The sequence below is a fragment of the Salvelinus alpinus genome, chromosome 10 (assembly GCF_045679555.1).
Source record: "Salvelinus alpinus chromosome 10, SLU_Salpinus.1, whole genome shotgun sequence".
NCBI classification, from domain to species: Eukaryota; Metazoa; Chordata; class Actinopteri; order Salmoniformes; family Salmonidae; genus Salvelinus; species Salvelinus alpinus.
This window is the reverse complement of record NC_092095.1, coordinates 80249614-80265933: the sequence shown is the minus strand read 5'-3', so window position 1 is coordinate 80265933 and position 16320 is coordinate 80249614. Positions and strand designations below refer to the sequence as shown.

The following is a 16320-nucleotide window of genomic DNA, read 5'->3' as shown; positions in this document are numbered from 1 at the left end:
GTCTATTAACTATGTCCTCTAGTATATTAACTATGTCCTCTAGTATATTAACTATGTCCTCTAGTCTATTAACTATGTCCTCTAGTATATTAACTATGTCCTCTAGTCTATTAACTATGTCCTCTAGTCTATTAACTATGTCCTCTAGTCTATTAACTATGTCCTCTAGTCTATTAACTATGTCCTCTAGTCTATTAACTATGTCCTCTAGTCTATTAACTATGTCCTCTAGTCTATTAACTATGTCCTCTAGTCTATTAACTATGTCCTCTAGTCTATTAACTATGTCCTCTAGTCTATTAACTATGTCCTCTAGTCTATTAACTATGTCCTCTAGTCTATTAACTATGTCCTCTAGTCTATTAACTATGTCCTCTAGTCTATTAACTATGTCCTCTAGTCTATTAACTATGTCCTCTAGTCTATGAACTATGTCCTCTAGTCTATGAACTATGTCCTCTAGTCTATGAACTATGTCCTCTAGTCTATTAACTATGTCCTCTAGTCTATTAACTATGTCCTCTAGTCTATTAACTATGTCCTCTAGTCTATTAACTATGTCCTCTAGTCTATTAACTATGTCCTCTAGTCTATTAACTATGTCCTCTAGTCTATTAACTATGTCCTCTAGTCTATTAACTATGTCCTCTAGTCTATTAACTATGTCCTCTAGTATATTAACTATGTCCTCTAGTATATTAACTATGTCCTCTAGTCTATTAACTATGTCCTCTAGTCTATTAACTATGTCCTCTAGCCTATTAACTATGTCCTCTAGTATATTAACTATGTCCTCTAGTCTATTAACCATGTCCTCTAGTCTATTAACTATGTCCTCTAGTCTATTAACTATGTCCTCTAGTATATTAACTATGTCCTCTAGTCTATTAACTATGTCCTCTAGTCTATTAACTATGTCCTCTAGTCTATTAACTATGTCCTCTAGTCTATTAACTATGTCCTCTAGTCTATTAACTATGTCCTCTAGTCTATTAACTATGTCCTCTAGTCTATTAACTATGTCCTCTAGTCTATTAACTATGTCCTCTAGTCTATTCACTATGTCCTCTAGTCTATTAACTATGTCCTCTAGTCTATTATCTATGTCCTCTAGTATATTAACTATGTCCTCTAGTCTATTAACTATGTCCTCTAGTCTATTAACTATGTCCTCTAGTCTATTAACTATGTCCTCTAGTCTATTAACTATGTCATCTAGTCTATTAACTATGTCTATGTCCTCTAGTCTATTAACTATGTCCTCTAGTCTATTAACTATGTCCTCTAGTCTATTAACTAAATCCTCTAGTCTATTCACTATGTCCTCTAGTCTATTAACTATGTCCTCTAGTCTATTAACTATGTCCTCTAGTATATTAACTATGTCCTCTAGTATATTAACTATGTCCTCTAGTCTATTAACTATGTCTATGTCCTCTAGTCTATTAAACTATGTCCTCTAGTCTATTAACTATGTCCTCTAGTCTATTAACTATGTCCTCTAGTCTATTAACTATGTCCTCTAGTCTATTAACTATGTCCTCTAGTCTATTAACTATGTCCTCTAGTCTATTAACTATGTCCTCTAGTCTATTAACTATGTCCTCTAGTCTATTAACTATGTCCTCTAGTCTATTAACTATGTCCTCTAGTCTATTAACTATGTCCTCTAGTCTATTAACTATGTCCTCTAGTCTATTAACTATGTCCTCTAGTCTATTAACTATGTCCTCTAGTCTATTAACTATGTCCTCTAGTCTATTAACTATGTCCTCTAGTCTATTAACTATGTCCTCTAGTCTATGAACTATGTCCTCTAGTCTATGAACTATGTCCTCTAGTCTATGAACTATGTCCTCTAGTCTATTAACTATGTCCTCTAGTCTATTAACTATGTCCTCTAGTCTATTAACTATGTCCTCTAGTCTATTAACTATGTCCTCTAGTCTATTAACTATGTCCTCTAGTCTATTAACTATGTCCTCTAGTCTATTAACTATGTCCTCTAGTCTATTAACTATGTCCTCTAGTCTATTAACTATGTCCTCTAGTATATTAACTATGTCCTCTAGTATATTAACTATGTCCTCTAGTCTATTAACTATGTCCTCTAGTCTATTAACTATGTCCTCTAGTCTATTAACTATGTCCTCTAGTCTATTAACTATGTCCTCTAGTCTATTAACCATGTCCTCTAGTCTATTAACTATGTCCTCTAGTCTATTAACTATGTCCTCTAGTATATTAACTATGTCCTCTAGTCTATTAACTATGTCCTCTAGTCTATTAACTATGTCCTCTAGTCTATTAACTATGTCCTCTAGTCTATTAACTATGTCCTCTAGTCTATTAACTATGTCCTCTAGTCTATTAACTATGTCCTCTAGTCTATTAACTATGTCCTCTAGTCTATTAACTATGTCCTCTAGTCTATTCACTATGTCCTCTAGTCTATTAACTATGTCCTCTAGTCTATTATCTATGTCCTCTAGTATATTAACTATGTCCTCTAGTCTATTAACTATGTCCTCTAGTCTATTAACTATGTCCTCTAGTCTATTAACTATGTCCTCTAGTCTATTAACTATGTCATCTAGTCTATTAACTATGTCTATGTCCTCTAGTCTATTAACTATGTCCTCTAGTCTATTAACTATGTCCTCTAGTCTATTAACTAAATCCTCTAGTCTATTCACTATGTCCTCTAGTCTATTAACTATGTCCTCTAGTCTATTAACTATGTCCTCTAGTATATTAACTATGTCCTCTAGTATATTAACTATGTCCTCTAGTCTATTAACTATGTCTATGTCCTCTAGTCTATTAAACTATGTCCTCTAGTCTATTAACTATGTCCTCTAGTCTATTAACTATGTCCTCTAGTCTATTAACTATGTCCTCTAGTCTATTAACTATGTCCTCTAGTATATTAACTATGTCCTCTAGTATATTAACTATGTCCTCTAGTTTATTAACTATGTCCTCTAGTCTATTAACTATGTCCTCTAGTCTATTAACTATGTCCTCTAGTATATTAACTATGTCCTCTAGTCTATTAACTATGTCCTCTAGTCTATTAACTATGTCCTCTAGTCTATTAACTATGTCCTCTAGTCTATTAACTATGTCCTCTAGTCTATTAACTATGTCCTCTAGTCTATTAACTATGTCCTCTAGTCTATTAACTATGTCCTCTAGTATATTAACTATGTCCTCTAGTCTATTAACTATGTCCTCTAGTCTATTAACTATGTCCTCTAGTCTATTAACTATGTCCTCTAGTCTATTAACTATGTCCTCTAGTCTATTAACTATGTCCTCTAGTCTATTAACTATGTCCTCTAGTCTATTAACTATGTCCTCTAGTCTATTAACTATGTCCTCTAGTCTATTAACTATGTCCTCTAGTATATTAACTATGTCCTCTAGTCTATTAACTATGTCCTCTAGTCTATTAACTATGTCCTCTAGTCTATTAACTATGTCCTCTAGTCTATTAACTATGTCCTCTAGTCTATTAACTATGTCCTCTAGTCTATTAACTATGTCCTCTAGTCTATTAACTATGTCCTCTAGTCTATTAACTATGTCCTCTAGTCTATTAACTATGTCCTCTAGTCTATTAACTATGTCCTCTAGTCTATGAACTATGTCCTCTAGTCTATTAACTATGTCTTCTAGTCTATTAACTATGTCCTCTAGTCTATTAACTATGTCCTCTAGTCTATTAACTATGTCCTCTAGTCTATTAACTATGTCCTCTAGTCTATTAACTATGTCCTCTAGTCTATTAACTATGTCCTCTAGGCTATTAACTATGTCCTCTAGTCTATTAACTATGTCCTCTAGTCTATTAACTATGTCCTCTAGTCTATTAACTATGTCCTCTAGTCTATTAACTATGTCCTCTAGTCTATTAACTATGTCCTCTAGTCTATTAACTATGTCCTCTAGTCTATTAACTATGTCCTCTAGTCTATTCACTATGTCCTCTAGTCTATTAACTATGTCCTCTAGTCTATTATCTATGTCCTCTAGTATATTAACTATGTCCTCTAGTCTATTAACTATGTCCTCTAGTCTATTAACTATGTCCTCTAGTCTATTAACTATGTCCTCTAGTCTATTAACTATGTCATCTAGTCTATTAACTATGTCTATGTCCTCTAGTCTATTAACTATGTCCTCTAGTCTATTAACTATGTCCTCTAGTCTATTAACTATGTCCTCTAGTCTATTCACTATGTCCTCTAGTCTATTAACTATGTCCTCTAGTCTATTAACTATGTCCTCTAGTATATTAACTATGTCCTCTAGTATATTAACTATGTCCTCTAGTCTATTAACTATGTCTATGTCCTCTAGTCTATTAAACTATGTCCTCTAGTCTATTAACTATGTCCTCTAGTCTATTAACTATGTCCTCTAGTCTATTAACTATGTCCTCTAGTCTATTAACTATGTCCTCTAGTATATTAACTATGTCCTCTAGTATATTAACTATGTCCTCTAGTTTATTAACTATGTCCTCTAGTCTATTAACTATGTCCTCTAGTCTATTAACTATGTCCTCTAGTATATTAACTATGTCCTCTAGTCTATTAACTATGTCCTCTAGTCTATTAACTATGTCCTCTAGTCTATTAACTATGTCCTCTAGTCTATTAACTATGTCCTCTAGTCTATTAACTATGTCCTCTAGTATATTAACTATGTCCTCTAGTCTATTAACTATGTCCTCTAGTCTATTAACTATGTCCTCTAGTCTATTAACTATGTCCTCTAGTCTATTAACTATGTCCTCTAGTCTATTAACTATGTCCTCTAGTCTATTAACTATGTCCTCTAGTCTATTAACTATGTCCTCTAGTCTATTAACTATGTCCTCTAGTCTATTAACTATGTCCTCTAGTATATTAACTATGTCCTCTAGTCTATTAACTATGTCCTCTAGTCTATTAACTATGTCCTCTAGTCTATTAACTATGTCCTCTAGTCTATTAACTATGTCCTCTAGTCTATTAACTATGTCCTCTAGTCTATTAACTATGTCCTCTAGTCTATTAACTATGTCCTCTAGTCTATTAACTATGTCCTCTAGTCTATTAACTATGTCCTCTAGTCTATTAACTATGTCCTCTAGTCTATGAACTATGTCCTCTAGTCTATGAACTATGTCTTCTAGTCTATTAACTATGTCCTCTAGTCTATTAACTATGTCCTCTAGTCTATTAACTATGTCCTCTAGTCTATTAACTATGTCCTCTAGTCTATTAACTATGTCCTCTAGTCTATTAACTATGTCCTCTAGTCTATTAACTATGTCCTCTAGTCTATTAACTATGTCCTCTAGTCTATTAACTATGTCCTCTAGTATATTAACTATGTCCTCTAGTCTATTAACTATGTCCTCTAGTCTATTAACTATGTCCTCTAGTCTATTAACTATGTCCTCTAGTCTATTAACTATGTCCTCTAGTCTATTAACTATGTCCTCTAGTCTATTAACTATGTCCTCTAGTCTATTAACTATGTCCTCTAGTCTATTAACTATGTCCTCTAGTCTATTAACTATGTCCTCTAGTATATTAACTATGTCCTCTAGTCTATTAACTATGTCCTCTAGTCTATTAACTATGTCCTCTAGTCTATTAACTATGTCCTCTAGTCTATTAACTATGTCCTCTAGTCTATTAACTATGTCCTCTAGTCTATTAACTATGTCCTCTAGTCTATTAACTATGTCCTCTAGTCTATTAACTATGTCCTCTAGTCTATTAACTATGTCCTCTAGTCTATTAACTATGTCCTCTAGTCTATGAACTATGTCCTCTAGTCTATGAACTATGTCTTCTAGTCTATTAACTATGTCCTCTAGTCTATTAACTATGTCCTCTAGTCTATTAACTATGTCCTCTAGTCTATTAACTATGTCCTCTAGTCTATTAACTATGTCCTCTAGTCTATTAACTATGTCCTCTAGTCTATTAACTATGTCCTCTAGTCTATTAACCTCTAACGAGTCACAAACCCGGATCCGGGATCCCCCCCCATCAAAAAAGCTGACTAGCATAGCCTAGCCTAACGCCACAGGGATATCATAGAACATAATTTGCATGAAATCACAAGTCCAATACAGCAAATGAAAGATAAACATCTTGTGAATCCAGCCATCATTTCCGATTTTTAAAATGTTTTACAGCTGTCATGATGTTGCCTGCTTGGGTAGTGCAAACCCCATCCCCCTCTCCCTGCCTCTCCCTTTCCACCACAACCCATGCGGTGATCACAGAGAGATGTCGTAAATTCCTGAGAATCTCCCCACCACAAACAGTATTAAGACAGAGGGTAAACTTTCAGGACAAAGGAATTCTCTTCCACCTCACAGAACTTGAGGTACGAACAGATTTCATGTTCCGGAAAAAGTATTAAAGGCCGGTGGGGAGTCCAGCTATTAACATGTCCATTTGTCCCCATGTGAGAAACTCAGGAGAGACTGTGGGACCACATTACCATACCGCTGTTTATATAATAACCTCAGATATGAGGTTTACATCTGTTTGTTGTATAAAATGAATGAGTGAGTATGATACTGTTTGTATAATTGTGTAATATGATTTTGGACTGTTTAATTAAGAAAAATACAAATACCTTTTTTGATTTGAACTAAATCCAAGGACCGCCCTGAGCCCAGTATGGGTCAGAGACCATGGGACCACCCCTCTCTGCTATCTGAATAAAAGCCAACTCTTAGGAAATGACCATTTAGACCATGTTTATCCTCCAAGGAGGAGAACGAAGGTTGAGTAGAATTACTTTCTATACCACGTGGTTAAAACTCTTATACCAATAATAACAAGCTTTGATATTGACTACTAGTCTGCAGCTAGGAATTCGGTATCATTGAACGCGAAGAAAGACAACCGCCGAAACATCCATTCTATAAAGAATGTCACTCTGAACAATCCACAATAGCCAAGACAGAGACCAACGAATCTTCAACAGAAACTAACTTCTCTCCAACGATCAAGACAACACACACCGAGCGTAACTATATATATATATGATTGCAATTGTTCCCGAATGAGTGAGCGTTCATGTGTAAGGATTAGCATGTCAATTGTTATAATTATGGACTCTGTAGTGAATTCTTAGTCGAACGCAACTTTCCCTTTGTCTAACAGCCGCCATGCCGGTTTAGCCCACTAGGGCATATATTGCTCCCATCATTTCATGTAACTATTTTAAGTTTGTTTGTTTGTTTATGCATTTCTGTGAATTAATTAGTTAGTAATAAATAAATGATTTAAGACAATTGATGTATGGATGACTCATAGTGAAGACTGGGTTCGTGCAGATCAGCGATTTACGACGTTTGGAATGAGACTGACGTTGAGGTAGAGTAAATAAATCATTAATTAGAAGACCATTGATCAGATATGAAAATATCTGAAAGGTTATATTGGGAAATTATAACTTTGTAATCTAATAACTTTCCCTGGTGCCCTCGAATTCATAGTTAATTAGTTACGTTATTACTCAAGTGATCGCGTAATCCCTAATTATAGGAATCTATGATAAAAACTATAAGTCTTCAATTTAACGATAATAAAGACACGACACAGCGAAAACACAACATGTATTTCTATTAGCTAACCACAATAGCAAAAGACGCATATTTTCACAATTTTTCTACCGCATAGGTAGCTTTCACAAAACCGACCAAATGGAGATATAATTAGTCACTAACCAAGAAACAACTTCATCAGATGACAGTCTTATAACACGTTATACAATAAATCTATGTTTTGTTGGAAAATGTGCATATTTGAGGTATAAATCATAGTTTCACATTGCAGCTACCATCAAAAATATCACCAAAGCAGCCAGAATAATTACAGAGAGCAACGTGAAATACCTAAATACTCATCATAAAACATTTATGAAAAATACATGGTGTACAGCAAATGAAAGATAAACATCTTGTGAATCCAGCCAATATTAACGATTTTTTAAGTGTTTTACAGCGAAAACACAATATAGCATTATATTAGCTTACCACAATAGCCAAACACACAACCGCATTCATTCACCGCAAAGATAGCATTCGCAAAAACCAGCAAAAGATATAAAATTAATCACTAACCTTGACCAACTTCATCAGATGACAGTCTTATAACATCATGTTACACAATACATATATGTTTTGTTCGAAAATGTGCATATTTAGAGGTACAAATCTTGGTTTTACATTGTGAATACGTAGCCAAAATGCACAAAATTCTCCGGAGATATTTTGGACAGTCACCTAATCTAATCAAAGAACTCATCATAAACTTTACTAAAAAATACTTGTTGTACAGCAAATGAAAGATACACTGGTTCTTAATGCAATCGCCGTGTTAGAATTCTAAAAATAACTTTAGTACGACATACAGCTTGCGTTATTGCGAGACAGAGCCTGCTATAAGGGCGGAGAATAGGACTAAACATTTCACACAAAAATACGAAATAACATCATAAATTGTTCTTAGTTTTTGCTGAGCTTCCATCAGAATCTTGTACAAGGAGTCGTTGTTTGGTTTTAGAATGTCCTTTTCTCCTGTCGAATTAGCAACCTTAGCTAGCCAAGTGGCGCGAAGATGTCCATCTTCACCTAACGCAGAGAACGGAAAACCCCAAAACTCCCGATAAACGTTGAATAATCTGATGAAACTCGATTGAAAAAACATACTTTACGATGATATTATATTATGTATCAAATAAAATTAGAGCCGGAGATATTAGCCGTGTATACCGAACGCTTTTCAGAAGGCAATCTGGGGTTCCTTCTCGCGCCTTCGAAGACAATGAAATTTCCAGACCTGTCACTCCAAAAGCTCTTATTCGACCTCAGATCAAGCTAGACACCCCATTCCACCTCCCACTGCCTGTTGACATCTAGTGGAAGGCGTATGAAGTGCATGTATATCCATAGATTTCAGGCAATTGAATAGGAAGGCCCTGGAACAGAGCCTCGATTTCAGATTTTTCACTTCCTGTTAGGAAGTTTGCTGCAAATTGAGTTCTGTTTTACTCACAGATATAATTCAAACGGTTTTAGAAACTTGAGAGTGTTTTCTATCCAATAGTAATAATAATATGCATATTGTACGATCTAGAATAGAGTACGAGGCAGTTTCAGTTGGGCACGATTTTTTCCAAAGTGGAAACAGCGCCCCCATATTGACAAGAAGTTTTAAGGCCACTCCGTCCTCTACTGCTGGTTCCAGCTCCGTGACAATGCAGTTGGACAGTGGAGATGAAGAGGATTTCCTTGCCGATCTATGATTCATCATATTTACAGTACGTATGCAAGGAGTGGACTTTCTGGAACTGGCGGAGACACACAGCTGATGGTGGCAGTGTGTACTGCAGTGTGTGCGAAAACAGTGGCAATATCTGGAGGAAACCATTGAGCAGCTAGCCAGCCAAGCAGCACAACAGCCTGGAGAGAGATGCCTAGCGCACACATCATTATTAGAGTTAAGTTGCTTGTTCAATAATAAAGCATATATACCTTGTTATTAGCTTGTACCTATAGTAGTTGATCAGTTAGGTAGCATGTTAACTACCAATACACTGCTTAAAATTATAATTGTTCAGAATGTGTACGTTTACTAGTTAAAAAGAAAATAAATAAAATGTAATTGTTCAATGTGTAATTGTTTAATAATTCAATGTGTTATGTTTAAAAATTCAAAATATCTAATCATATAAAATGTGTTGTATTTATATTACTTTTACACAGAAAAATATATGATAATAAACAAACAAATCTAAACTAACAAATGTCAAATCATATTTTTCGCCGAGATGGCCAGTCAATTTGAGATACAAAAAAGACAGGCTATTTTTAATTGTTCACATTATTTTCGTAGACGATGTATTGAAGTCAAGTGGTTCAACATCCCAATGCCCCAGGGCAGTGATTGGGGACACTGCCCTGTGTAGGGTGCCGTCTTTCGGATGGGACGTTAAACGGGTGTCCTGACTCTCTGAGGTCATTAAAGATCCCATGGCACTTATCGTAAGAGTAGGGGTGTTAACCCCGGTGTCCTGGCTAAATTCCCAATCTGGCCCTCAAACCATCTTGGTCACCTAATAATCCCCAGTTTATAATTGGCTCATTCATCCCCCTCCTCTCCCCTGTAACTATTCCCCAGGTCGTTGCTGCAAATGAGAACGTGTTCTCAGTCAACTTACCTGGTAAAATAACGGTAAAAAAAAATAAAAAAATAAAAAAATAAAAAATTGAAATGCAGCTTGCTGTACCACACAGGACAGCCAGGAAAAAGCGACGGTCGGTGGAACTCTGGCGCCACCAAGTGGACAATTGCTTCAGTTCAGTTGTGGCAGCAGCGCTACCGGAGATATTTGATACAAGATCAAATGTTATGTCAATATTAGTATCTCCAAATTGTTCCCCCCACCCGTAATATATTATTATTCCAATGTAGCTGTTGATCTGGTTTTAATTTAACAAAGCTTTCTCTCATTTCTAATTGGAGGGCGGATGACCACGTGACATTAGAACCTACAAATGTGTTACTTTGTAACAGTCGAACGTGGTTATTCCTGACGTTGATCAACTCCCAATCCATGCCACCTTTTATTTAAAGCCTTGTCTTTTTTTATGGGGAAAAAAAGCATACGGAGCTCATTTTGGTGTGTCCATTGTCGAATTTGACGTGTCGGAGAACGGCGACTTCCTCCCGAAACCATTGCGGGTATCGCTTCTCGGCCTTTTGGCTAAGATCAAGTGTAGTATCTGTTCTTGTTTGAATTTATAAAACAGGACATTTGGAAAAGAATAGAATTCGAAATAGATAAGTGGGGCATTGTATCTGTGAAACAGAAATGGAAAGGGATTTACCCTTCACTGTAAATGTTTTTAGAGCCAATTGAAATGTAGGCTAAGCCTTTGTACATATTTGTATACACTGAGGTTTATTCAGAATTCACTTTGGTATATGTATATGTTTGTATTTATAGAATTCTTTGTATTGTTTTTTGGAGATTGTTAGAGACATGTTAAACTTGAATGTAATAATACTGGTCAGGTTCTGCAGAACAGCACTTTATTGAGTAGTTTTGCTATTGTTATATTGTTACACTACTTTTGGATACTGTTTTTATGAATCGATGTAATGTAATGCACTGATTTTGTAATTGTATTTTAATGAGAAATGAAAATAAAAAATCTTTTTCCAAAAAAAAAAAAAATCTGTTCTTATCAGTTTAATATCTGATACGTCCCCTATCTGGGGACCATATATTAAATTGATTTTTGGAATAGGGAGATGGAATAGGGGCTTGCTCCGTCCACTCCACGCATCGACCTGGTATCGCAGTACCTCCAGGAACGGTGCACCCCCTGCCGTTGTAAACAGAAATCAGACAGAATCAACGGAGTTGCTTCGTTGGTCTATATTGTATTTGCACTTTGAGCAACTTCAGTTCAATGTCAGTGATGGCTAGATAGCGCTGGTTAAATCGGTCACCGTTATATTGACTACGATAGCCGCTGGGAATGGGCTGCGTTCATCTTCTATTCAAACATTTTTATTCACGGGATACAGGGTACAGTGAAACGCTTACTCGCAAACTTTGCAATCAATAGCCATGATCAAAAATATACACAAATAGCTAAGCGATAAAGTAGTTAAAACATGTTTTTGTTATGATTGGAAATATATACAGTAGAAGACTATACAGAATAAACTATGAAATGTGCCTCAAGCCGTGTACTGGTAACATGGACTGTCTCACAAGCAGCTGTCTGTATGTATTCGTTTCTCTCAATCACCTACAAGCTGTTCTCTGGAACAATGTTGTCGATTTTCAAAACAGAGTCCACAAGACACACAACTTTTGAAAAACAGTAAATGCATTTTGAAAAATGTAGTTGTCTTTCAAACACATAAAAACATGAATAAAAAATGTATTATACCGTCAAAATTGCAAATGTATTCATCAAAATAACACGACTGTGTGCAGAAACATGAATACATCTATACTTATCTCTTGAGTGCAAGAGCAGACAAAACAGAAAGTTAGTCTCTTTTAAAAAATCCCAGTCGATCCATAAATGTTCTTTGCAGTCACTAAATCAGGATGATCAACTATCCAAAGTTGCAGAATTATGGACAATTACTCTCCTTTTATGCATATTTCACCAAACTATTTCATACACATCAAATTTGATTCCTGATAAACAATGAAATAAATAATTTGTGTGCACGATTCATTCATCGGTATCATCACAATCCAATTCCATGTATTCAATACATAGGCTGGTTTTCTCATAGTTTTGTAGACTTTCCATTGGCGTACAGAAACACAATCCACAACAGAAATAAGGAAAAGGTGAATACAATGGGGGAACACCACTGATAGGAATGTATAGGACTCAATCCACACCAAAACATTTGGATTTGAACTAAACTATTTAATGTCAGATAAATCATGGTAAACAATCTGGTTGATGGTTAGCCTCAGATACATGATCTATTTAAAAATGTAGAACATACAGCTAGCTCAACAATAAACAAATGATGTTTGTGTTCATATATTCTCTGCTTCAGATGTATAGTGACAAAGGGCACATTGATTGCACATGCCCATTAGGCCAGTAATGCCATCATACTGTAGACAGACAGTATGGCTGCATTGGTAATCCATTATGATAAGCAGCAAAATGGGTGATATCCTGAGACAGACTGACAATCAAATAAAACCTCTCGCAGAGATTACAGCTGGACAAAAAGGTCATGTTCATTTGGGAAAACAACACAGAAACAAAGACAAATTAGAGACAGATCCCCTTCACACCTTTTTTTATTGTAGCATTGTGTTCTGTAACTAATGAGCATTGACACTAGTTCATCTTGAATAATGTTTTTACCTTAACAATTTAAAACAAGTTCAAACAACTAATACAAATGAAATGAATCAACATATAATTTCAAAATGTACAAATAAGATAACTTGTTTGTAAATGTTAGACATCTTTAGTAAGTAGGCTGTTATTACATAAGCATCATTTAGGGAAAACAAATATATCCATACCAGAGGTGGAACCTGATCCACTCCCTGATCTACTGGGTGAGCAGACTTCTATTCCAGCCCAGCATTAATACACATTACTATCAACTCATTGGATAAATTGAGCAGACTTCTAGCATTAATACACATTATTATCAACTCATTGGATAAATTGAGCAGACTTCTAGCATTAATACACATTACTATCAACTCATTGGATAAATTGAGCAGACTTCTAGCATTAATACACATTATTATCAACTCATTGGATAAATTGAGCAGACTTCTAGCATTAATACACATTATTATCAACTCATTAGGTTGGATAAATTGAGCAGACTTCTACTCGTACACTACTAGTCCCCTACTCTACTAGTCCCCAACTCTACTATTCCCCTACTCTGCTAGTTCCCTACTCTGCTAGTTCCCTACTCTGCTAGTTCCCTACTCTGCTAGTTCCCTACTCTGCTAGTTCCCTACTCTGCTAGTTCCCTACTCTGCTAGTTCCCTACTCTGCTAGTCCCCTACTCTGCTAGTTCCCTACTCTGCTAGTTCCCTACTCTGCTAGTTCCCTACTCTGCTAGTTCCCTACTCATCTCCTACTCTACCGGTCCCCTACTATTGTGCTGACCCTGGTTTCTCCCTTCAGATCAGAAGAATCAGTGGAACAGGCAAAGCCATGGCGAAGTCTGACAAATACCAACACAAGAGGTGAGTTACACCTGGAGACTACTGTCTTGGGTAACTAACCTTCTGTCGCGTCTCTCTGGTAACTAACCCTCTGTCGCGTCTCTCTGGTAACTAACCTTCTGTCGCGTCTCTCTGGTAACTAACCTTCTGTCGCGTCTCTCTGGTAACGAACCCTCTGTCATCTCTCTGGTAACTAACCCTCTGTCATCTCTCTGGTAACTAACCTTCTGTCGCGTCTCTCTGGTAACTAACCTTCTGTCATCTCTCTGGTAACTAACCCTCTGTCATCTCTCTGGTAACTAACCTTCTGTCGCGTCTCTCTGGTAACTAACCTTCTGTCATCTCTCTGGTAACTAACCCTCTGTCATCTCTCTGGTAACTAACCCTCTGTCATCTCTCTGGTAACTAACCTTCTGTCGTCTCTCTGGTAACTAACCTTCTGTCGTCTCTCTGGTAACTAACATTCTGTCATCTCTCTGGTAACTAACCTTCTGTCGTCTCTCTGGTAACTAACCTTCTGTCGCGTCTCTCTGGTAACTAACCTTCTGTCGCGTCTCTCTGGTAACTAACCTTCTGTCATCTCTCTGGTAACTAACCTTCTGTCATCTCTCTGGTAACTAACCTTCTGTCATCTCTCTGGTAACTAACCTTCTGTCGTCTCTCTGGTAACTAACCTTCTGTCATCTCTCTGGTAACTAACCTTCTGTCATCTCTCTGGTAACTAACCTTCTGTCGTCTCTCTGGTAACTAACCTTCTGTCGTCTCTCTGGTAACTAACCTTCTGTCATCTCTCTGGTAACTAACCTTCTGTCGTCTCTCTGGTAACTAACCTTCTGTCGCGTCTCTCTGGTAACTAACCTTCTGTCGCGTCTCTCTGGTAACTAACCTTCTGTCATCTCTCTGGTAACTAACCTTCTGTCATCTCTCTGGTAACTAACCTTCTGTCATCTCTCTGGTAACTAACCTTCTGTCGTCTCTCTGGTAACTAACCTTCTGTCGTCTCTCTGGTAACTAACCTTCTGTCATCTCTCTGGTAACTAACCTTCTGTCATCTCTCTGGTAACTAACCTTCTGTCGTCTCTCTGGTAACTAACCTTCTGTCGTCTCTCTGGTAACTAACCTTCTGTCATCTCTCTGGTAACTAACCTTCTGTCGTCTCTCTGGTAACTAACCTTCTGTCGCGTCTCTCTGGTAACTAACCTTCTGTCGCGTCTCTCTGGTAACTAACCTTCTGTCATCTCTCTGGTAACTAACCTTCTGTCATCTCTCTGGTAACTAACCTTCTGTCATCTCTCTGGTAACTAACCTTCTGTCATCTCTCTGGTAACTAACCTTCTGTCGTCTCTCTGGTAACTAACCTTCTGTCGTCTCTCTGGTAACTAACCTTCTGTCATCTCTCTGGTAACTAACCTTCTGTCATCTCTCTGGTAACTAACCTTCTGTCATCTCTCTGGTAACTAACCTTCTGTCGTCTCTCTGGTAACTAACCTTCTGTCATCTCTCTGGTAACTAACCTTCTGTCATCTCTCTGGTAACTAACCTTCTGTCATCTCTCTGGTAACTAACCTTCTGTCGTCTCTCTGGTAACTAACCTTCTGTCGTCTCTCTGGTAACTAACCTTCTGTCATCTCTCTGGTAACTAACCTTCTGTCATCTCTCTGGTAACTAACCTTCTGTCGTCTCTCTGGTAACTAACCTTCTGTCATCTCTCTGGTAACTAACCTTCTGTCATCTCTCTGGTAACTAACCTTCTGTCGTCTCTCTGGTAACTAACCTTCTGTCATCTCTCTGGTAACTAACCTTCTGTCGTCTCTCTGGTAACTAACCTTCTGTCGTCTCTCTGGTAACTAACCTTCTGTCGTCTCTCTGGTAACTAACCTTCTGTCGTCTCTCTGGTAACTAACCTTCTGTCGTCTCTCTGGTAACTAACCTTCTGTCGCGTCTCTCTGGTAACTAACCTTCTGTCATCTCTCTGGTAACTAACCTTCTGTCATCTCTCTGGTAACTAACCTTCTGTCGTCTCTCTGGTAACTAACCTTCTGTCGTCTCTCTGGTAACTAACCTTCTGTCGCGTCTCTCTGGTAACTAACCTTCTGTCATCTCTCTGGTAACTAACCTTCTGTCATCTCTCTGGTAACTAACCTTCTGTCATCTCTCTGGTAACTAACCTTCTGTCATCTCTCTGGTAACTAACCTTCTGTCATCTCTCTGGTAACTAACCTTCTGTCATCTCTCTGGTAACTAACCTTCTGTCATCTCTCTGGTAACTAACCTTCTGTCGCGTCTCTCTGGTAACTAACCTTCTGTCGTCTCTCTGGTAACTAACCTTCTGTCGTCTCTCTGGTAACTAACCTTCTGTCAACCCCTAGGTCCCGGAGAACAGGTAATGGAGGACATCTCATCCAACGTCTCCGACCACTACTTTGTATCCTTTTCCCTCTCGCTCTCATCCAACACTTCCCACACTGCCCCTACTCGGATGGTATCGCGCCGTCCCAACCTTCGCTCTCTTTCCCCCGCTACTCTCTCCTCTTCCATCCTATC

At 37.2% G+C, this 16320-nt stretch overlaps 1 long non-coding RNA gene and 2 pseudogenes across 1 annotated transcript; 2 read left to right on the top strand and 1 right to left on the bottom strand.

Annotated features, from left to right (window-relative positions):
• The first annotated feature begins 10771 nt into the window (after positions 1 to 10771).
• On the top strand, positions 10772 to 10934 carry LOC139533117 (U2 spliceosomal RNA; annotated as a pseudogene).
• A 305-nt stretch (positions 10935 to 11239) lies between these two features.
• LOC139533108 (U2 spliceosomal RNA) lies at positions 11240 to 11418 on the top strand (annotated as a pseudogene).
• On the bottom strand, positions 11280 to 16175 carry LOC139532834 (uncharacterized). The gene is made up of 2 exons (XR_011666658.1): positions 14081 to 16175; positions 11280 to 14028 (listed from the first exon to the last, which is right to left on the bottom strand). It is a non-coding gene; the product is annotated as an uncharacterized lncRNA (long non-coding RNA).
• Positions 16176 to 16320: the final 145 nt, after the last annotated feature.